Raw genomic sequence first — 23,508 nt, 5'->3', positions numbered from 1 at the left:
AGGCTCTCCACACCACTGGAGTCAAGCTATCCAGGCTGAATAAAGGCTGATAGCCAGAAACCGGTCCTTGGATGCTTGATTCCGGTCTGGGAAAGACATGGCTTGGTAGTTCGGACTGGACTGTTCCCATGAGGCACAGGGTCAGAGCTGATTTGCATATAGCCAGTGTCTAACCCAGGGTGGTGTGGAGTGCAAAAAAATCAGATGGATTTAGGCCCAGATCCTTGTACTTGGGTGAATGTATGACATTGTTCTACATTCTGTACATCAACTGTGTTTTTTGTAATTTTCACCCCGAGTGGGCTGGGTATACTCAGACGTGAGTCCCAGGCTCTCCACACCACTGGAGTCAAGCTATCCAGGCTGAATGAAGGCTTATAGCCAGAAACCGGTCCTTGAATGCTTGAATCCGGTCCGGGAAAGACATGGCTTGGTAGTTCGGACTGGACTGTTCCCATGAGGCACAGGGTCAGAGCTGATTTGCATATAGCCAGTGTCTAACCCAGGGTGGTGTGGAGTGCAAAAAAACCGATGGATTTAGGCCCAGATCCTTGTACTGGGGTGAATGTATGACATTGTTCTACATTCTGTCCATCAACTGTGTTTTTTGCAATTTTCACCCCGAGTGGGCTGCGTATACTCAGACGTGAGTCCCAGGCTCTCCACACCACTGGAGTCAAGCTATCCAGGCTGAATGAAGGCTGATAGCCAGAAACCGGTCCTTGGATGCTTGATTCCGGTCTGGGAAAGACACGGCTTGGTAGTTCGGACTGGACTGTTCCCATGAGGCACAGGGTCAGAGCTGATTTGCATATAGCCAGTGTCTAACCCAGGGTGGTGTGGAGTGCAAAAAAACGATGGATTTAGGCTCAGATCCTTGTACTGGGGTGAATGTATGACATTGTTCTACATTCTGTCCATCAACTGTGTTTTTTGCAATTTTCACCCCGAGTGGGCTGGGTATACTCAGACGTGAGTCCCAGGCTCTCCACACCACTGGAGTCAAGCTATCCAGGCTGAATGAAGGCTGATAGCCAGAAACCGGTCCTTGGATGCTTGATTCCGGTCTGGGAAAGACATGGCTTGGTAGTTCGGACTGGACTGTTCCCATGAGGCACAGGGTCAGAGCTGATTTGCATATAGCCAGTGTCTAACCCAGGGTGGTGTGGAGTGCAAAAAAAGGATGGATTTAGGCCCAGATCCTTGTACTGGGGTGAATGTATGACATTGTTCTACATTCTGTCCATCAACTGTGTTTTTTGCAATTTTCACCCCGAGTGGGCTGCGTATACTCAGACGTGAGTCCCAGGCTCTCCACACCACTGGAGTCAAGCTATCCAGGCTGAATGAAGGCTGATAGCCAGAAACCGGTCCTTGGATGCTTGATTCCGGTCTGGGAAAGACACGGCTTGGTAGTTCGGACTGGACTGTTCCCATGAGGCACAGGGTCAGAGCTGATTTGCATATAGCCAGTGTCTAACCCAGGGTGGTGTGGAGTGCAAAAAAACGATGGATTTAGGCTCAGATCCTTGTACTGGGGTGAATGTATGACATTGTTCTACATTCTGTCCATCAACTGTGTTTTTTGCAATTTTCACCCCGAGTGGGCTGGGTATACTCAGAAGTGAGTCCCAGGCTCTCCACACCACTGGAGTCAAGCTATCCAGGCTGAATGAAGGCTGATAGCCAGAAACCGGTCCTTGGATGCTTGATTCCGGTCTGGGAAAGACATGGCTTGGTAGTTCGGACTGGACTGTTCCCATGAGGCACAGGGTCAGAGCTGATTTGCATATAGCCAGTGTCTAACCCAGGGTGGTGTGGAGTGCAAAAAAAACGATGGATTTAGGCCCAGATCCTTGTACTGGGGTGAATGTATGACATTGTTCTAAAAGCTGTCCATCAACTGTGTTTTTTGCAATTTTCACCCCGAGTGGGCTGGGTATACTCAGACGTGAGTCCCAGGCTCTCCACACCACTGGAGTCAAGCTATCCAGGCTGAATGAAGGCTGATAGCCAGAAACCGGTCCTTGGATGCTTTATTCCGGTCTTGGAAAGACATGGCTTGGTAGTTCGGACTGGACTGTTCCCTTGAGGCACAGGGTCAGAGCTGATATGCATATAGCCAGTGTCTAACCCAGGGTGGTGTGGAGTGCAAAAAAAACGATGGATTTAGGCCCAGATCCTTGTACTGGGGTGAATGTATGACATTGTTCTACATTCTGTCCATCAACTGTTTTTTTTGCAATTTTCACCCCGAGTGGGCTGGGTATACTCAGTACTCAGACGTGAGTCCCAGGCTCTCCACACCACTGGAATCAAGCTATCCAGGCTGAATGAAGGCTGATAGCCAGAAACCGGTTCTTGGATGCTTGATTCCGGTCTGGGAAAGACATGGCTTGGTAGTTCGGACTGGACTGTCCCCATAAGGCACAGGGTCAGAGCTGATTTGCATATAGCCAGTGTCTAACCCAGGGTGGTGTGGAGTGCAAAAAAAACGATGGATTTAGGCCCAGATACTTGTACTGGGGTGAATGTATGACATTGTTCTACATTCTGTCCATCAACTATGTTTTTTGCAATTTTCACCCCGAGTGGGCTGGGTATACTAAGACGTGAGTCCCAGGCTCTCCACACCACTGGAGTCAAGCTATCCAGGCTGAATAAAGGCTGATAGCCAGAAACCGGTCCTTGGATGCTTGATTCCGGTCTGGGAAAGACATGGCTTGGTAGTTCGGACTGGACTGTTCCCATAAGGCACAGGGTCAGAGCTGATTTGCATATAGCCAGTGTCTAACCCAGGGTGGTGTGGAGTGCAAAAAAATCCGATGGATTTAGGCCCAGATCCTTGTACTGGGGTGAATGTATGACATTGTTCTACATTCTGTACATCAACTGTGTTTTTTGCAATTTTCACCCCGAGTGGTCTGGGTATACTCAGACCTGAGTCCCAGGCTCTCCACACCACTGGAGTCAAGCTATCCAGGCTGAATGAAGGCTGATAGCCAGAAACCGGTCCTTGGATGCTTGATTCCGGTCTGGGAAAGACATGGCTTGGTAGTTCGGACTGGACTGTTCCCATGAGGCACAGGGTCAGAGCTGATTTGCATATAGCCAGTGTCTAACCCAGGGTGGTGTGGAGTGCAAAAAAACGATGGATTTAGGCTCAGATCCTTGTACTGGGGTGAATGTATGACATTGTTCTACATTCTGTCCATCAACTGTGTTTTTTGCAATTTTCACCCCGAGTGGGCTGGGTATACTCAGACGTGAGTTCCAGGCTCTCCACACCACTGGAGTCAAGCTATCCAGGCTGAATGAAGGCTGATAGCCAGAAACCGGTCCTTGGATGCTTGATTCCGGTCTGGGAAAGACATGGCTTGGTAGTTCGGACTGGACTGTTCCCATGAGGCACAGGGTCAGAGCTGATTTGCATATAGCCAGTGTCTAACCCAGGGTGGTGTGGAGTGCAAAAAAACGATGGATTTAGGCCCAGATCCTTGTACTGGGGTGAATGTATGACATTGTTCTACATTCTGTCCATCAACTGTGTTTTTTGCAATTTTCACCCCGAGTGGGCTGGGTATACTCAGACGTGAGTCCCAGGCTCTCCACACCACTGGAGTCAAGCTATCCAGGCTGAATGAAGGCTGATAGCCAGAAACCGGTCCTTGGATGCTTTATTCCGGTCTGGGAAAGACATGGCTTGGTAGTTCGGACTGGACTGTTCCCATGAGGCACAGGGTCAGAGCTGATTTGCATATAGCCAGTGTCTAACCCAGGGTGGTGTGGAGTGCAAAAAAAACAATGGATTTAGGCCCAGATCCTTGTACTGGGGTGAATGTATGACATTGTTCTACATTCTGTCCATCAACAGTGTTTTTTGCAATTTTCACCCCGAGTGGGCTGGGTATACTCAGACGTGAGTCCCAGGCTCTCCACACCACTGGAATCAAGCTATCCAGGCTGAATGAAGGCTGATAGCCAGAAACCGGTCCTTGGATGCTTGATTCCGGTCTGGGAAAGACATGGCTTGGTAGTTCGGACTGGACTGTTCCCATGAGGCACAGGGTCAGAGCTGATTTGCATATAGCCAGTGTCTAACCCAGGGTGGTGTGGAGTGCAAAAAAACGATGGATTTAGGCTCAGATCCTTGTACTGGGGTGAATGTATGACATTGTTCTACATTCTGTCCATCAACTGTGTTTTTTGCTATTTTCACCCCGAGTGAGCTGGGTATACTCAGACGTGAGTCCCAGGCTCTCCACACCACTGGAGTCAAGCTATCCAGGCTGAATGAAGGCTGATAGCCAGAAACCGGTCCTTGGATGCTTGATTCCGGTCTGGGAAAGACATGGCTTGGTAGTTCGGACTGGACTGTTCCCATGAGGCACAGGGTCAGAGCTGATTTGCATATAGCCAGTGTCTAACCCAGGGTGGTGTGGAGTGCAAAAAAAACGATGGATTTAGGCCCAGATCCTTGTACTGGGGTGAATGTATGACATTGTTCTAAAAGCTGTCCATCAACTGTGTTTTTTGCAATTTTCACCCCGAGTGGGCTGGGTATACTCAGACGTGAGTCCCAGGCTCTCCACACCACTGGAGTCAAGCTATCCAGGCTGAATGAAGGCTGATAGCCAGAAACCGGTCCTTGGATGCTTTATTCCGGTCTGGGAAAGACATGGCTTGGTAGTTCGGACTGGACTGTTCCCTTGAGGCACAGGGTCAGAGCTGATTTGCATATAGCCAGTGTCTAACCCAGGGTGGTGTGGAGTGCAAAAAAAACGATGGATTTAGGCCCAGATCCTTGTACTGGGGTGAATGTATGACATTGTTCTACATTCTGTCCATCAACTGTGTTTTTTGCAATTTTCACCCCGAGTGGGCTGGGTATACTCAGACGTGAGTCCCAGGCTCTCCACACCACTGGAATCAAGCTATCCAGGCTGAATGAAGGCTGATAGCCAGAAACCGGTTCTTGGATGCTTGATTGCGGTCTGGGAAAGACATAGCTTGGTAATTCGGACTGGACTGTTCCCATGAGGCACAGGGTCAGAGCTGATTTGCATATAGCCAGTGTCTAACCCAGGGTGGTGTGGCGTACAAAAAAAACGATGTATTTAGGCCCAAATCCTTGTACTGGGGTGAATGTATGACATTGTTCTACATTCTGACCATCAACTGTGTTTTTGCAATTTTCACCCCGAGTGGGCTGGGTATACTCAGACGTGAGTCCCAGGCTCTCCACACCACTGGAGTCAAGCTATCCAGGCTGAATGAAGGCTGATAGCCAGAAACCGGTCCTTGGATGCTTGATTCCGGTCTGGTAAAGACATGGCTTGGTAGTTCGGACTGGACTGTTCCCATGAGGCACAGGGTCAGAGCTGATTTGCATATAGCCAGTGTCTAACCCAGGGTGGTGTGGAGTGCAAAAAAACGATGGATTTAGGCCCAGATACTTGTACTGGGGTGAATGTATGGCATTGTTCTACATTCTGTCCATCAACTGTGTTTTTTGCAATTTTCACCCCGAGTGGGCTGGGTATACTCAGACGTGAGTCCCAGGCTCTTCACACCACTGGAGTCAAGCTGTCCAGGCTGAATGAAGGCTGATAGCCAGAAACCGGTCCTTGGATGCTTGATTCCGGTCTGGGAAAGACATGGCTTGGTAGTTCGGACTGGACTGTCCCCATGAGGCACAGGGTCAGAGCTGATTTGCATATAGCCAGTGTCTAACCCAGGGTGGTGTGGAGTGCAAAAAAAACGATGGATTTAGGCCCAGATCCTTGTACTGGGGTGAATGTATGACATTGTTCTACATTCTGTCCATCAACTATGTTTTTTGCAATTTTCACCCCGAGTGGGCTGGGTATACTAAGACGTGAGTCCCAGGCTCTCCACACCACTGGAGTCAAGCTATCCAGGCTGAATAAAGGCTGATAGCCAGAAACCGGTCCTTGGATGCTTGATTCCGGTCTGGGAAAGACATGGCTTGGTAGTTCGGACTGGACTGTTCCCATGAGGCACAGGGTCAGAGCTGATTTGCATATAGCCAGTGTCTAACCCAGGGTGGTGTGGAGTGCAAAAAAATCCGATGGATTTAGGCCCAGATCCTTGTACTGGGGTGAATGTATGACATTGTTCTACATTCTGTACATCAACTGTGTTTTTTACAATTTTCACCCCGAGTGGGCTGGGTATACTCAGACGTGAGTCCCAGGCTCTCCACACCACTGGAGTCAAGCTATCCAGGCTGAATGAAGGCTGATAGCCAGAAACCGGTCCTTGGATGCTTGATTCCGGTCTGGGAAAGACATGGCTTGGTAGTTCGGACTGGACTGTTCCCATGAGGCACAGGGTCAGAGCTGATTTGCATATAGCCAGTGTCTAACCCAGGGTGGTGTGGAGTGCAAAAAAACGATGGATTTAGGCTCAGATCCTTGTACTGGGGTGAATGTATGACATTGTTCTACATTCTGTCCATCAACTGTGTTTTTTGCAATTTTCACCCCGAGTGGGCTGGGTATACTCAGACGTGAGTCCCAGGCTCTCCACACCACTGGAGTCAAGCTATCCAGGCTGAATGAAGGCTGATAGCCAGAAACCGGTCCTTGGATGCTTGATTCCGGTCTGGGAAAGACATGGCTTGGTAGTTCGGACTGGACTGTTCCCATGAGGCACAGGGTCAGAGCTGATTTGCATATAGCCAGTGTCTAACCCAGGGTGGTGTGGAGTGCAAAAAAACGATGGATTTAGGCCCAGATCCTTGTACTGGGGTGAATGTATGACATTGTTCTACATTCTGTCCATCAACTGTGTTTTTTGCAATTTTCACCCCGAGTGGGCTGGGTATACTCAGACGTGAGTCCCAGGCTCTCCACACCACTGGAGTCAAGCTATCCAGGCTGAATGAAGGCTGATAGCCAGAAACCGGTCCTTGGATGCTTTATTCCGGTCTGGGAAAGACATGGCTTGGTAGTTCGGACTGGACTGTTCCCATGAGGCACAGGGTCAGAGCTGATTTGCATATAGCCAGTGTCTAACCCAGGGTGGTGTGGAGTGCAAAAAAACCGATGGATTTAGGCCCAGATCCTTGTACTGGGGTGAATGTATGACATTGTTCTACATTCTGTCCATCAACTGTGTTTTTTGCAATTTTCACCCCGAGTGGGCTGGGTATACTCAGACGTGAGTCCCAGGCTCTCCACACCACTGGAATCAAGCTATCCAGGCTGAATGAAGGCTGATAGCCAGAAACCGGTTCTTGGATGCTTGATTGCGGTCTGGGAAAGACATAGCTTGGTAGTTCGGACTGGACTGTTCCCATGAGCCACAGGGTCAGAGCTGATTTGCATATAGCCAGTGTCTAACACAGGGTGGTGTGGCGTACAAAAAAAACGATGGATTTAGGCCCAGATCCTTCTACTGGGGTGAATGTATGACATTGTTCTACATTCTGTCCATCAACTGTGTTTTTGCAATTTTCACCCCGAGTGGGCTGGGTATACTAAGACGTGAGTCCCAGGCTCTCCACACCACTGGAGTCAAGCTATCCAGGCTGAATGAAGGCTGATAGCCAGAAACCGGTCCTTGGATGCTTGATTCCGGTCTGGGAAAGACATGGCTTGGTAATTCGGACTGGACTGTTCCCATGAGGCACAGGGTCAGAGCTGATTTGCATATAGCCAGTGTCTAACCCAGGGTGGTGTGGAGTGCAAAAAAAAACGATGGATTTAGGCTCAGATCCTTGTACTGGGGTGAATGTATGACATTGTTCTACATTCTGTCCATCAACTGTGTTTTTTGCAATTTTCACCCCGAGTGGGCTGGGTATAATCAGACGTGAGTCCCAGGCTCTCCACACCACTGGAGTCAAGCTATCCAGGCTGAATGAAGGCTGATAGCCAGAAACCGGTCATTGGATGCTTGATTCCGGTCTGGGAAAGACATGGCTTGGTAGTTCGTCTGGACTGTTCCCATGAGGCACAGGGTCAGAGCTGATTTGCATATAGCCAGTGTCTAACCCAGGGTGGTGTGGAGTGCAAAAAAAACGATGGATTTAGGCCCAGTTCTTTGTACTGGGGTGAATGTATGACATTGTTCTACATTCTGTCCATCAACTGTGTTTTTTGCAATTTTCACCCCGAGTGGGCTGGGTATACTCAGACGTGAGCCCCAGACTCTCCACACCACTGGAGTCAAGCTATCCAGGCTGAATGAAGGCTGATAGCCAGAAACCGGTCCTTGGATGCTTAATTCCGGTCTGGGAAAGACATGGCTTGGTAGTTCGGACTGGACTGTTCCCATGAGGCACAGGGTCAGAGCTGATTTGCATATAGCCAGTGTCTAACCCAGGGTGGTGTGGAGTGCAAAAAAAACGATGGATTTAGGCCTAGATCCTTGTACTGGGGTGAATGTATGACATTGTTTTACATTCTGTCCATCAACTGTGTTTTTTGCAATTTTCACCCCGAGTCGGCTGGGTATACTCAGACGTGAGTCCCAGGCTCTCCACACCACTGGAGTCAAGCTATCCAGGCTGAATGAAGGCTGATAGCCAGAAACCGGTCCTTGGATGCTTAATTCCGGTCTGGGAAAGACATGGCTTGGTAGTTCGGACTGGACTGTTCCCATGAGGCACAGGGTCAGAGCTGATCTGCATATAGCCAGTGTCTAACCCAGGGTGGTGTGGAGTGCAAAAAAACGATGGATTTAGGCCCAGATCCTTGTACTGGGGTGAATGTATGACATTGTTCTACATTCTGTCCATCAACTGTGTTTTTTGCAATTTTCACCCCGAGTGGGCTGGGTATACTCAGACGTGAGTCCCAGGCTCTCCACACCACTGGAGTCAAGCTATCCAGGCTGAATGAAGGCTGATAGCCAGAAACCGGTCCTTGGATGCTTGATTCCGGTCTGGGAAAGACATGGCTTGGTAGTTCGGACTGGACTGTTCCCATGAGGCACAGGGTCAGAGCTGATTTGCATATAGCCAGTGTCTAACCCAGGGTGGTGTGGAGTGCAAAAAAACGATGGATTTAGGCCCAGATCCTTGTACTGGGGTGAATGTATGACATTGTTCTACATTCTGTCCATCAACTGTGTTTTTTGCAATTTTCACCCCGAGTGGGCTGGGTATACTAAGACGTGAGTCCCAGGCTCTCCACACCACTGGAGTCAAGCTATCCAGGCTGAATAAAGGCTGATAGCCAGAAACCGGTCCTTGGATGCTTGATTCCGGTCTGGGAAAGACATGGCTTGGTAGTTCAGACTGGACTGTTCCCATGAGGCACAGGGTCAGAGCTGATTTGCATATAGCCAGTGTCTAACCCAGGGTGGTGTGGAGTGCAAAAAAAACAATGGATTTAGGCCCAGATGCTTGTACGGGGGTGAATGTATGACATTGTTCTACATTCTGTCCATCAACTGTGTTTTTTGCAATTTTCACCCCGAGTGGGCTGGGTATACTCAGACGTGAGTCCCAGGCTCTCCACACCACTGGAGTCAAGCTATCCAGGCTGAATGAAGGCTGATAGCCAGAAACCGGTCCTTGGATGCTTGATTCCGGTCTGGGAAAGACATGGCTTGGTAGTTCGGACTGGACTGTTCCCATGAGGCACAGGGTCCGAGCTGATTTGCATATAGCCAGTGTCTAACCCAGGGTGGTGTGGAGTGCAAAAAAACCGATGGATTTAGACCCAGATCCTTGTACTGGGGTGAATGTATGACATTGTTCTACATTCTGTCCATCAACTGTGTTTTTTGCAATTTTCACCCCGAGTGGGCTGGGTATACTCAGACGTGAGTCCCAGGCTCTCCACACCACTGGAATCAAGCTATCCAGGCTGAATGAAGGCTGATAGCCAGAAACCGGTTCTTGGATGCTTGATTGCGGTCTGGGAAAGACATAGCTTGGTAGTTCGGACTGGACTGTTCCCATGAGGCACAGGGTCAGAGCTGATTTGCATATAGCCAGTGTCTAACCCAGGGTGGTGTGGAGTGCAAAAAAACGATGGATGTAGGCCTAGATCCTTGTACTGGGGGGAATTATTGACATTGTTCTACATTCTGTCCATCAACTGTGTTTTTTGCAATTTTCACCCCGAGTCGGCTGGGTATACTCAGACGTGAGTCCCAGGCTCTCCACACCACTGGAGTCAAGCTATCCAGGCTGAATGAAGGCTGATAGCCAGAAACCGGTCCTTGGATGCTTGATTCCGGTCTGGGAAAGACATGGCTTGGTAGTTCGGACTGGACTGTTCCCATGAGGCACAGGGTCAGAGCTGATTTGCATATAGCCAGTGTCTAACCCAGGGTGGTGTGGAGTGCAAAAAAAACAATGGATTTAGGCCCAGATCCTTGTACTGGGGTGAATGTATGACATTGTTCTACATGCTGTCCATCAACTGTGTTTTTTGCAATTTTCACCCCGAGTGGGCTGGGTATACTCAGACGTGAGTCCCAGGCTCTCCACACCACTGGAGTCAAGTTCTCCAGGCTGAATGAAGGCTGATAGCCAGAAACCGGTCCTTGGATGCTTGATTCCGGTCTGGGAAAGACATGGCTTGGTAGTTCGGACTGGACTGTTCCCATGAGGCACAGGGTCAGAGCTGATTCGCATATAGCCAGTGTCTAACCCAGGGTGGTGTGGAGTGCAAAAAAAACAATGGATTTAGGCCCAGTTCTTTGTACTGGGGTGAATGTATGACATTGTTCTACATTCTGTCCATCAACTGTGTTTTTTGCAATTTTCACCCCGAGTGGGCTGGGTATACTCAGACGTGAGCCCCAGGCTCTCCACACCACTGGAGTCAAGCTATCCAGGCTGAATGAAGGCTGATAGCCAGAAACCGGTTCTTGGATGCTTAATTCCGGTCTGGGAAAGACATGGCTTGGTAGTTCGGACTGGACTGTTCCCATGAGGCACAGGGTCAGAGCTGATTTGCATATAGCCAGTGTCTAACCCAGGGTGGTGTGGAGTGCAAAAAAAACGATGGATTTAGGCCTAGATCCTTGTACTGGGGTGAATGTATGACATTGTTTTAAATTCTGTCCATCAACTGTGTTTTTTGCAATTTTCACCCCGAGTCGGCTGGGTATACTTAGACGTGAGTCCCAGGCTCTCCACACCACTGGAGTCAAGCTATCCAGGCTGAATGAAGGCTGATAGCCAGAAACCGGTCCTTGGATGCTTGATTCCGGTCTGGGAAAGACATGGCTTGGTAGTTCGGACTGGACTGTTCCCATGAGGCACAGGGTCAGAGCTGATTTGCATATAGCCAGTGTCTAACCCAGGGTGGTGTGGAGTGCAAAAAAAAGATGGATTTAGGCCCAGATCCATGTATTGGGGTGAATGTATGACATTGTTCTACATTCTGTCCATCAACTGTGTTTTTTGCAATTTTTACCCCGAGTGGGCTGGGTATACTCAGACCTGAGTCCCAGGCTCTCCACACCACTGGAGTCAAGCTATCCAGGCTGAATGAAGGCTGATAGCCAGAAACCGGTCCTTGGATGCTTGATTCCGGTCTGGGAAAGACATGGCTTGGTAGTTCGGACTGGACTGTTCCCATGAGGCACAGGGTCAGAGCAGATTTGCATATAGCCAGTGTCTAACCCAGGGTGGTGTGGAGTGCAAAAAAACGATGGATTTAGGCCCAGATCCTTGTACTGGGGTGAATGTATGACATTGTTCTACATTCTGTCCATCAACTGTGTTTTTTGCAATTTTCACCCCGAGTGGGCTGGGTATACTAAGACGTGAGTCCCAGGCTCTCCACACCACTGGAGTTAAGCTATCCAGGCTGAATAAAGGCTGATAGCCAGAAACCGGTCCTTGGATGCTTGATTCCGGTCTGGGAAAGACATGGCTTGGTAGTTCAGACTGGACTGTTCCCATGAGGCACAGGGTCGGAGCTGATTTGCATATAGCCAGTGTCTAACCCAGGGTGGTGTGGAGTACAAAAAAAAACGATGGATTTAGGCCCAGATCCTTGTACTGGGGTGAATGTATGACATTGTTCTACATTCTGTACATCAACTGTGTTTTTGCAATTTTCACCCCGAGTGGGCTGGGTATACTCAGACGTGAGTCCCAGGCTCTCCACACCACTGGAGTCAAGCTATCCAGGCTGAATGAAGGCTGATAGCCAGAAACCGGTCCTTGGATGCTTGATTCTGGTCTGGGAAAGACATGGCTTGGTAGTTCGGACTGGACTGTTCCCATGAGGCACAGGGTCAGAGCTGATTTGCATATAGCCAGTGTCTAACCCAGGGTGGTGTGGAGTGCAAAAAAACCGATGGATTTAGGCCCAGATCCTTGTACTGGGGTGAATGTATGACATTGTTCTACATTCTGTCCATCAACTGTGTTTTTTGCAATTTTCACCCAGAGTGGGCTGGGTATACTCAGACGTGAGTCCCAGGCTCTCCACACCACTGGAGTCAAGCTATCCAGGCTGAATGAAGGCTGATAGCCAGAAACCGGTCCTAGGATGCTTGATTCCGGTCTGGGAAAGACATGGCTTGGTAGTTCGGACTGGACTGTTCCCATGAGGCACAGGGTCAGAGCTGATTTGCATATAGCCAGTGTCTAACCCAGGGTGGTGTGGAGTGCAAAAAAAACAATGGATTTAGGCCCAGATCCTTGTACTGGGGTGAATGTATGACATTGTTCTACATTCTGTTCATCAACTGTGTTTTTTGCAATTTTCACCCCGAGTGGGCTGGGTATACTCAGACGTGAGTCCCAGGCTCTCCACACCACTGGAGTCAAGCTATCCAGGCTGAATGAAGGCTGATAGCCAGAAACCGGTCCTTGAATGCTTGATTCCGGTCTGGGAAAGACATGGCTTGGTAGTTCGGACTGGACTGTTCCCATGAGGCACAGGGTCCGAGCTGATTTGCATATAGCCAGTGTCTAACCCAGGGTGGTGTGGAGTGCAAAAAAACCGATGGATTTAGACCCAGATCCTTGTACTGGGGTGAATGTATGACATTGTTCTACATTCTGTCCATCAACTGTGTTTTTTGCAATTTTCACCCCGAGTGGGCTGGGTATACTCAGACGTGAGTCCCAGGCTCTCCACACCACTGGAGTCAACCTATCCAGGCTGAATGAAGGCTGATAGCCAGAAACCGGTCCTAGGATGCTTGATTCCGGTCTGGGAAAGACATGGCTTGGTAGTTCGGACTGGACTGTTCCCATGAGGCACAGGGTCAGAGCTGATTTGCATATAGCCAGTGTCTAACCCAGGGTGGTGTGGAGTGCAAAAAAAACAATGGATTTAGGCCCAGATGCTTGTACGGGGGTGAATGTATGACATTGTTCTACATTCTGTCCATCAACTGTGTTTTTTGCAATTTTCACCCCGAGTGGGCTGGGTATACTCAGACGTGAGTCCCAGGCTCTCCACACCACTGGAGTCAAGCTATCCAGGCTGAATGAAGGCTGATAGCCAGAAACCGGTCCTTGGATGCTTGATTCCGGTCTGGGAAAGACATGGCTTGGTAGTTCGGACTGGACTGTTCCCATGAGGCACAGGGTCCGAGCTGATTTGCATATAGCCAGTGTCTAACCCAGGGTGGTGTGGAGTGCAAAAAAACCGATGGATTTAGACCCAGATCCTTGTACTGGGGTGAATGTATGACATTGTTCTACATTCTGTCCATCAACTGTGTTTTTTGCAATTTTCACCCCGAGTGGGCTGGGTATACTCAGACGTGAGTCCCAGGCTCTCCACACCACTGGAATCAAGCTATCCAGGCTGAATGAAGGCTGATAGCCAGAACCCGGTTCTTGGATGCTTGATTGCGGTCTGGGAAAGACATAGCTTGGTAGTTCGGACTGGACTATTCCCATGAGGCACAGGGTCAGAGCTGATTTGCATATAGCCAGTGTCTAACCCAGGGTGGTGTGGAGTGCAAAAAAATGATGGATGTAGGCCTAGATCCTTGTACGGGGGTGAATTATTGACATTGTTCTACATTCTGTCCATCAACTGTGTTTTTTGCAATTTTCACCCCGAGTCGGCTGGGTATACTCAGACGTGAGTCCCAGGCTCTCCACACCACTGGAGTCAAGCTATCCAGGCTGAATGAAGGCTGATAGCCAGAAACCGGTCCTTGGATGCTTGATTCCGGTCTGGGAAAGACATGGCTTGGTAGTTCGGACTGGACTGTTCCCATGAGGCACAGGGTGAGAGCTGATTTGCATATAGCCAGTGTCTAACCCAGGGTGGTGTGGAGTGCAAAAAAAACGATGGATTTAGACCCAGATCCTTGTACTGGGGTGAATGTATGACATTGTTCTACATTCTGTCCATCAACTGTGTTTTTTGCAATTTTCACCCCGAGTGGGCTGGGTATACTCAGACGTGAGTCCCAGGCTCTCCACACCACTGGAATCAAGCTATCCAGGCTGAATGAAGGCTGATAGCCAGAAACCGGTTCTTGGATGCTTGATTGCGGTCTGGGAAAGACATAGCTTGGTAGTTCGGACTGGACTGTTCCCATGAGGCACAGGGTCAGAGCTGATTTGCATATAGCCAGTGTCTAACCCAGGGTGGTGTGGAGTGCAAAAAAACGATGGATGTAGGCCTAGATCCTTGTACTGGGGGGAATTATTGACATTGTTCTACATTCTGTCCATCAACTGTGTTTTTTGCAATTTTCACCCCGAGTCGGCTGGGTATACTCAGACGTGAGTCCCAGGCTCTCCACACCACTGGAGTCAAGCTATCCAGGCTGAATGAAGGCTGATAGCCAGAAACCGGTCCTTGGATGCTTGATTCCGGTCTGGGAAAGACATGGCTTGGTAGTTCGGACTGGACTGTTCCCATGAGGCACAGGGTCAGAGCTGATTTGCATATAGCCAGTGTCTAACCCAGGGTGGTGTGGAGTGCAAAAAAAACAATGGATTTAGGCCCAGATCCTTGTACTGGGGTGAATGTATGACATTGTTCTACATGCTGTCCATCAACTGTGTTTTTTGCAATTTTCACCCCGAGTGGGCTGGGTATACTCAGACGTGAGTCCCAGGCTCTCCACACCACTGGAGTCAAGTTCTCCAGGCTGAATGAAGGCTGATAGCCAGAAACCGGTCCTTGGATGCTTGATTCCGGTCTGGGAAAGACATGGCTTGGTAGTTCGGACTGGACTGTTCCCATGAGGCACAGGGTCAGAGCTGATTCGCATATAGCCAGTGTCTAACCCAGGGTGGTGTGGAGTGCAAAAAAAACAATGGATTTAGGCCCAGTTCTTTGTACTGGGGTGAATGTATGACATTGTTCTACATTCTGTCCATCAACTGTGTTTTTTGCAATTTTCACCCCGAGTGGGCTGGGTATACTCAGACGTGAGCCCCAGGCTCTCCACACCACTGGAGTCAAGCTATCCAGGCTGAATGAAGGCTGATAGCCAGAAACCGGTTCTTGGATGCTTAATTCCGGTCTGGGAAAGACATGGCTTGGTAGTTCGGACTGGACTGTTCCCATGAGGCACAGGGTCAGAGCTGATTTGCATATAGCCAGTGTCTAACCCAGGGTGGTGTGGAGTGCAAAAAAAACGATGGATTTAGGCCTAGATCCTTGTACTGGGGTGAATGTATGACATTGTTTTAAATTCTGTCCATCAACTGTGTTTTTTGCAATTTTCACCCCGAGTCGGCTGGGTATACTTAGACGTGAGTCCCAGGCTCTCCACACCACTGGAGTCAAGCTATCCAGGCTGAATGAAGGCTGATAGCCAGAAACCGGTCCTTGGATGCTTGATTCCGGTCTGGGAAAGACATGGCTTGGTAGTTCGGACTGGACTGTTCCCATGAGGCACAGGGTCAGAGCTGATTTGCATATAGCCAGTGTCTAACCCAGGGTGGTGTGGAGTGCAAAAAAAAGATGGATTTAGGCCCAGATCCATGTATTGGGGTGAATGTATGACATTGTTCTACATTCTGTCCATCAACTGTGTTTTTTGCAATTTTTACCCCGAGTGGGCTGGGTATACTCAGACCTGAGTCCCAGGCTCTCCACACCACTGGAGTCAAGCTATCCAGGCTGAATGAAGGCTGATAGCCAGAAACCGGTCCTTGGATGCTTTATTCCGGTCTGGGAAAGACATGGCTTGGTAGTTCGGACTGGACTGTTCCCATGAGGCACAGGGTCAGAGCAGATTTGCATATAGCCAGTGTCTAACCCAGGGTGGTGTGGAGTGCAAAAAAACGATGGATTTAGGCCCAGATCCTTGTACTGGGGTGAATGTATGACATTGTTCTACATTCTGTCCATCAACTGTGTTTTTTGCAATTTTCACCCCGAGTGGGCTGGGTATACTAAGACGTGAGTCCCAGGCTCTCCACACCACTGGAGTTAAGCTATCCAGGCTGAATAAAGGCTGATAGCCAGAAACCGGTCCTTGGATGCTTGATTCCGGTCTGGGAAAGACATGGCTTGGTAGTTCAGACTGGACTGTTCCCATGAGGCACAGGGTCGGAGCTGATTTGCATATAGCCAGTGTCTAACCCAGGGTGGTGTGGAGTACAAAAAAAAACGATGGATTTAGGCCCAGATCCTTGTACTGGGGTGAATGTATGACATTGTTCTACATTCTGTACATCAACTGTGTTTTTGCAATTTTCACCCCGAGTGGGCTGGGTATACTCAGACGTGAGTCCCAGGCTCTCCACACCACTGGAGTCAAGCTATCCAGGCTGAATGAAGGCTGATAGCCAGAAACCGGTCCTTGGATGCTTGATTCTGGTCTGGGAAAGACATGGCTTGGTAGTTCGGACTGGACTGTTCCCATGAGGCACAGGGTCAGAGCTGATTTGCATATAGCCAGTGTCTAACCCAGGGTGGTGTGGAGTGCAAAAAAACCGATGGATTTAGGCCCAGATCCTTGTACTGGGGTGAATGTATGACATTGTTCTACATTCTGTCCATCAACTGTGTTTTTTGCAATTTTCACCCAGAGTGGGCTGGGTATACTCAGACGTGAGTCCCAGGCTCTCCACACCACTGGAGTCAAGCTATCCAGGCTGAATGAAGGCTGATAGCCAGAAACCGGTCCTAGGATGCTTGATTCCGGTCTGGGAAAGACATGGCTTGGTAGTTCGGACTGGACTGTTCCCATGAGGCACAGGGTCAGAGCTGATTTGCATATAGCCAGTGTCTAACCCAGGGTGGTGTGGAGTGCAAAAAAAACAATGGATTTAGGCCCAGATCCTTGTACTGGGGTGAATGTATGACATTGTTCTACATTCTGTCCATCAACTGTGTTTTTTGCAATTTTCACCCCGAGTGGGCTGGGTATACTCAGACGTGAGTCCCAGGCTCTCCACACCACTGGAGTCAAGCTATCCAGGCTGAATGAAGGCTGATAGCCAGAAACCGGTCCTTGAATGCTTGATTCCGGTCTGGGAAAGACATGGCTTGGTAGTTCGGACTGGACTGTTCCCATGAGGCACAGGGTCCGAGCTGATTTGCATATAGCCAGTGTCTAACCCAGGGTGGTGTGGAGTGCAAAAAAACCGATGGATTTAGACCCAGATCCTTGTACTGGGGTGAATGTATGACATTGTTCTACATTCTGTCCATCAACTGTGTTTTTTGCAATTTTCACCCCGAGTGGGCTGGGTATACTCAGACGTGAGTCCCAGGCTCTCCACACCACTGGAATCAAGCTATCCAGGCTGAATGAAGGCTGATAGCTAGAAACCGGTTCTTGGATGCTTGATTGCGGTCTGGGAAAGACATAGCTTGGTAGTTCGGACTGGACTGTTCCCATGAGGCACAGGGTCAGAGCTGGTTTGCATATAGCCAGTGTCTAACCCAGGGTGGTGTGGAGTGCAAAAAAACCGATGGATTTAGGCCCAGATCCTTGTACTGGGGTGAATGTATGACATTGTTCTACATTCTGTCCATCAACTGTGTTTTTTGCAATTTTCACCCAGAGTGGGCTGGGTATACTCAGACGTGAGTCCCAGGCTCTCCACACCACTGGAGTCAAGCTATCCAGGCTGAATGAAGGCTGATAGCCAGAAACCGGTCCTAGGATGCTTGATTCCGGTCTGGGAAAGACATGGCTTGGTAGTTCGGACTGGACTGTTCCCATGAGGCACAGGGTCAGAGCTGATTTGCATATAGCCAGTGTCTAACCCAGGGTGGTGTGGAGTGCAAAAAAAACAATGGATTTAGGCCCAGATCCTTGTACTGGGGTGAATGTATGACATTGTTCTACATTCTGTCCATCAACTGTGTTTTTTGCAATTTTCACCCCGAGTGGGCTGGGTATACTCAGACGTGAGTCCCAGGCTCTCCACACCACTGGAGTCAAGCTATCCAGGCTGAATGAAGGCTGATAGCCAGAAACCGGTCCTTGAATGCTTGATTCCGGTCTGGGAAAGACATGGCTTGGTAGTTCGGACTGGACTGTTCCCATGAGGCACAGGGTCCGAGCTGATTTGCATATAGCCAGTGTCTAACCCAGGGTGGTGTGGAGTGCAAAAAAACCGATGGATTTAGACCCAGATCCTTGTACTGGGGTGAATGTATGACATTGTTCTACATTCTGTCCATCAACTGTGTTTTTTGCAATTTTCACCCCGAGTGGGCTGGGTATACTCAGACGTGAGTCCCAGGCTCTCCACACCACTGGAATCAAGCTATCCAGGCTGAATGAAGGCTGATAGCTAGAAACCGGTTCTTGGATGCTTGATTGCGGTCTGGGAAAGACATAGCTTGGTAGTTCGGACTGGACTGTTCCCATGAGGCACAGGGTCAGAGCTGATTTGCATATAGCCAGTGTCTAACCCAGGGTTGTGTGGAGTGCAAAAAAAAGATGGATTTAGGCCCAGATCCATGTATTGGGGTGAATGTATGACATTGTTCTACATTCTGTCCATCAACTGTGTTTTTTGCAATTTTTACCCCGAGTGGGCTGGGTATACTCAGACCTGAGTCCCAGGCTCTCCACACCACTGGAGTCAAGCTATCCAGGCTGAATGAAGGCTGATAGCCAGAAACCGGTCCTTGGATGCTTGATTCCGGTCTGGGAAAGACATGGCTTGGTAGTTCGGACTGGACTGTTCCCATGAGGCACAGGGTCAGAGCAGATTTGCATATAGCCAGTGTCTAACCCAGGGTGGTGTGGAGTGCAAAAAAACGATGGATTTAGGCCCAGATCCTTGTACTGGGGTGAATGTATGACATTGTTCTACATTCTGTCCATCAACTGTGTTTTTTGCAATTTTCACCCCGAGTGGGCTGGGTATACTAAGACGTGAGTCCCAGGCTCTCCACACCACTGGAGTTAAGCTATCCAGGCTGAATAAAGGCTGATAGCCAGAAACCGGTCCTTGGATGCTTGATTCCGGTCTGGGAAAGACATGGCTTGGTAGTTCAGACTGGACTGTTCCCATGAGGCACAGGGTCGGAGCTGATTTGCATATAGCCAGTGTCTAACCCAGGGTGGTGTGGAGTACAAAAAAAAACGATGGATTTAGGCCCAGATCCTTGTACTGGGGTGAATGTATGACATTGTTCTACATTCTGTACATCAACTGTGTTTTTGCAATTTTCACCCCGAGTGGGCTGGGTATACTCAGACGTGAGTCCCAGGCTCTCCACACCACTGGAGTCAAGCTATCCAGGCTGAATGAAGGCTGAGAGCCAGAAACCGGTCCTTGGATGTGTGGAAAAGTAAATTTTGCCATGTTCTGTGTCCCTACGCCCCATCCATCATATGTTATGTATGCATGACCAATATGCATATGTTATTCCCTATGCCCGATTAATGACGCAATTACAGTTGTGTCCACCTCTAATATGTTAGTTTCCAGTCCTCGTGAATACTACGAATATCAGGCCTATGTAAAATAATGTTGCCACGTTTCTCAGTGTGCACGTTATTCCATTATAAAGTCCCCGTTTCTAGGCCTCAAAAGGGCCCGGACCCTGGATTCAGCTCCTGTCTCCTGAAAGCCTCGCTGAGGAGCGATACAGCCCCCACCTGTATCCTCGACCCTTCACTTACTTCCCGCCTTGCAGTGCCCGGTGCACCCCGGCTCTGCCTCTAAGTCTGCCAAAAGTATGTTATAGTTCCAGCTATCAGTTCAGTCCTCCTCCTTTGCATTCCTAAGCTACTGAACTGCATCAATAGTTTCCGTCATTGTCTAGCCTTCTCGGCTCCCTGTTAGAGAAATACTGTATTTAATGGTCATTTAGTATTCTTCATCACGCATTTCATGTAGAATAATGCATGGTCCAGTCTTAGAATCAAGTTAGCCTCTCCCCTCATGACTTCTAGTTTATATCAACATGTTCCCTAAACATTAGATACCAGATAGGGTTTAGGTACATGTCGCTCCGACCCTCCAGACTCTAGTCTCTGCTCCTAGCACAGAGTTCGTAGCCCCCAGCTTCTCCTAGTAACACGTCATTGCCAGTTTTCGCGCACCATTAGGTTAGAGGTCCCGGCTCCTTAGGTAGCCCCCTCCTATGTGTCCGCCCATTCATGACATATTCTGTTACGTTTTACTTCACATGTCTAAGTAAACTCCCAGTTACACCTCTTTTTACTGTTATCTCTCGCGACTGCTACACGTCATGCCTTCTGCTCCACCCACTGCTACGCCTACTGCAATGTAATGCTATGTGTTTGCGTTATGTATATAAATGAATGTCTTGTTATTGAATGTTAGCGCGCTCATCCCAGACCAAGCCCCGGCAGCTGCCGGGCCTCTTTTCCCCTGTCATCCTGTTCCTATGCAGGTTGTCCTGATCCTGTCCTTATGCTGTAATAAACCTGCAGAAACTCCTACTACCTCGAATCTTGACTCTTATTTATTGAGCTATCTGTTATTCATTCATTCATCCAAAAATAGGGTATTATTTATTTATTTACCACATAATGGCGCCCGAACAGGGACTTGCCCTTTCCCCACGCGTCGGTGAAGCCACGCCGACCCCCTGACCCTCTGCAGTCGTGACGGAACCATACCGTGCACCTGGCAGATATTTCTGCTTCAAGTATCCCTCAGGCCCACGGAGGAGACGGAGGAGGCGGTCCAGCATCCGAACGAGACGGTGGAGGAACGCGGCGAGTCCCGACCAGAGCCCAAGCCGAGAGTCCAAGGTCCGAGGTATCCGGAGGTCCACCCGTAACTGAAGTCCGAAGTCCGAAGTTCGTCGTCGTAGTCCAGTCCCGTCCGAGGCCTTCCGTTCCGTGCTGCCCGGTGAGTACCATTGCTGGGGTAGTGTCTAGACAGGGTCAGTCTAAATTGACTCTGGTCCGTGGGTTGGTGGTACCCAAGCTCACAAACGAAGTGTTCACCTAGGTGGATACGGGTCTTGATGTGTTCCTTTATGGGACCGGTATGTTCCGTACTGTTTCAGCAGTGCATCCAGTAACTCTAGTCTGTTCCGTTCTCGAGAATTCTGTTCTGTTTTCAGTATTTTCAGGTAGTATTCTGTTCGAACTGTTATTTATAATGTTGTTTAATGTATTTCCAATGTCGTGGTATGCCTGAATTGTTTCCCCAATTGTTATTGTTTTTCGTGTATTGTATTGTGTTCCGATTCAAGTTTAGAATGCCGCTCTTTTCCAAGTTACGTCAGTTAAAAACTAGAAAGGGTCTGCTGGAAGCAGCAGTTCCTGTTCCGCCTAGGGACAGTCCAGGTCACTTTATGTATCAGAAACATGGCATAAGCGCCATATTGTATCTAGATTTATGGGTAGAGTATACCAAACAGTTAGAAGAAAAGTATAGATGGCCCGTATCGGGTACATGGGATGCCGAATGTATCATGCGAGTAGAAGAAGCATTATGGAAAAAGAAAGCCAGACAGTCACAGAAAGATGCCATCGAGTTATGGCGTAAGGAAGCGCATAGAAGAACGGAAAAGGAAGTCAGAAAGTCAGAGTTAAGTAGAGAATCCCAAGAACGAGCCCAAGAAAGAGAATTAATCGAGATAGGTGAACAAGTCAAAACCGAACAGTCAGATAGACAGAGGCATGCCCTTATTAAGGGTATGTATCCTCTCCTTGCCGAAGGCTTGCCAAAAGCGACCCCAGAGGCACCCAGTAATTTCCCGCCACCATTAGTTCCGATCAAGCTACGTCACAAACCGACCGCAGCTGATATTTTTATTTCGTCCTATTTGGACGATACAGTTCCAGAATATGCAAATCCTGTTCGCGCTCCACCTGTCCCTGTAAATCAGGCACTTCCCGTTCCTCCAGACACCGGAGTACCTGTTACGGTACCCCCGGGTCAGCCTGCCATACAAGTTCAGCCCACGTTACAATTACCGACCCTGCAAGCACGAAGAATGTCAGTCGACGATTCTAGTCTAGGGGCCGCAGGAGGAGGTCCTCCTCAAACCCCGCCGCCACACAAACGTTTATCAGCACTCGAATTACATGCTCAAGCATCACAGCGTACTCCTAAAAGTAATAAGTCTGTTACAGAAATCAGACAAGCCCTTGCCGAATGTGTTTATGATCCAGTTCCAGGCGAATATAATATGGTTTTATATTCCGTACGCGTAAGAAGGGTGACCGAGTATCTAGTCACCTTACCAAATATGAAAGAAGATCTAGACAGAATATATCGTTTCATCCGTACAGGGGATGATCCAGAAAGTATTGGCGAGATCATGTCTCAAAGGAAAGCCGAGATTCAGCTCATGATATTAAAGTTCCTGATCAATTGTCTAATAAGAGAACAAGACTACCCGTCTAAAGATCCCGCCGAAATGAGAATCCTGACAAGGTGGAGTGATAATATAGCCGAGGGTAAGCACAAGACCATTAGTGCCATGGAAAGTATGTACAAGAAAATTCGTAAAGAAATAGTAAGGTTACACGAACAGCGTAAAGCAGCACAAGTAAGTGAGAAAGAAAGTATCTCTGATCCTGAAGAGGAAGACGAGAATCCCGCCAGAATAGCGTATGTAGGGAAATCCAGATTTCCAGATCGCCATTTACGTCTAGAACCCAAGTCTATTTTTCATCATCCAGCACCAGAACGAGAGCCTTGTTCTCTAGAACAAGTATTTCAAGCTACCGATCACATTCTGAAATCACGAGTCGGTTATAGCGAGTTAAGCACCATGCATGAACAAGAATTAGCCCGATCAGCAGTCCGATGGATTACTGATTCTACCACTTTTCCAGACGAAATAGTGGCACAAATGTTTCTGAAACTGCCCCCAGCCGAGCAACGACTGGTGGGTATGTATATGATCCAGCACCTCATTACTCAGTATGAGGGTCAACACTCTGATCCAGGCCCGTTACACGATATCCTGAACGAGTTACTCCAGTACAGATGGAGAGGTCTAGGTACCGATTTAATTAGTGTTATTCTAGAACAGCGTCACAAGTATAGAACGTTCCTGAACCCGCATTTTGTTCACGTCTCACCCCCAGAAAGTAAACCATTCTACATAGACAGACAGAATCCGTTACGAGAAGTCCACCCAGTCCAAGGGACGGGTGGCGAAATGCAACGAG

The sequence above is a fragment of the Lissotriton helveticus genome, chromosome 6, assembly GCF_964261635.1.
Source record: "Lissotriton helveticus chromosome 6, aLisHel1.1, whole genome shotgun sequence".
NCBI lineage: Eukaryota > Metazoa > Chordata > Amphibia > Caudata > Salamandridae > Lissotriton > Lissotriton helveticus.
Note: the sequence above shows the minus strand (reverse complement) of the source record.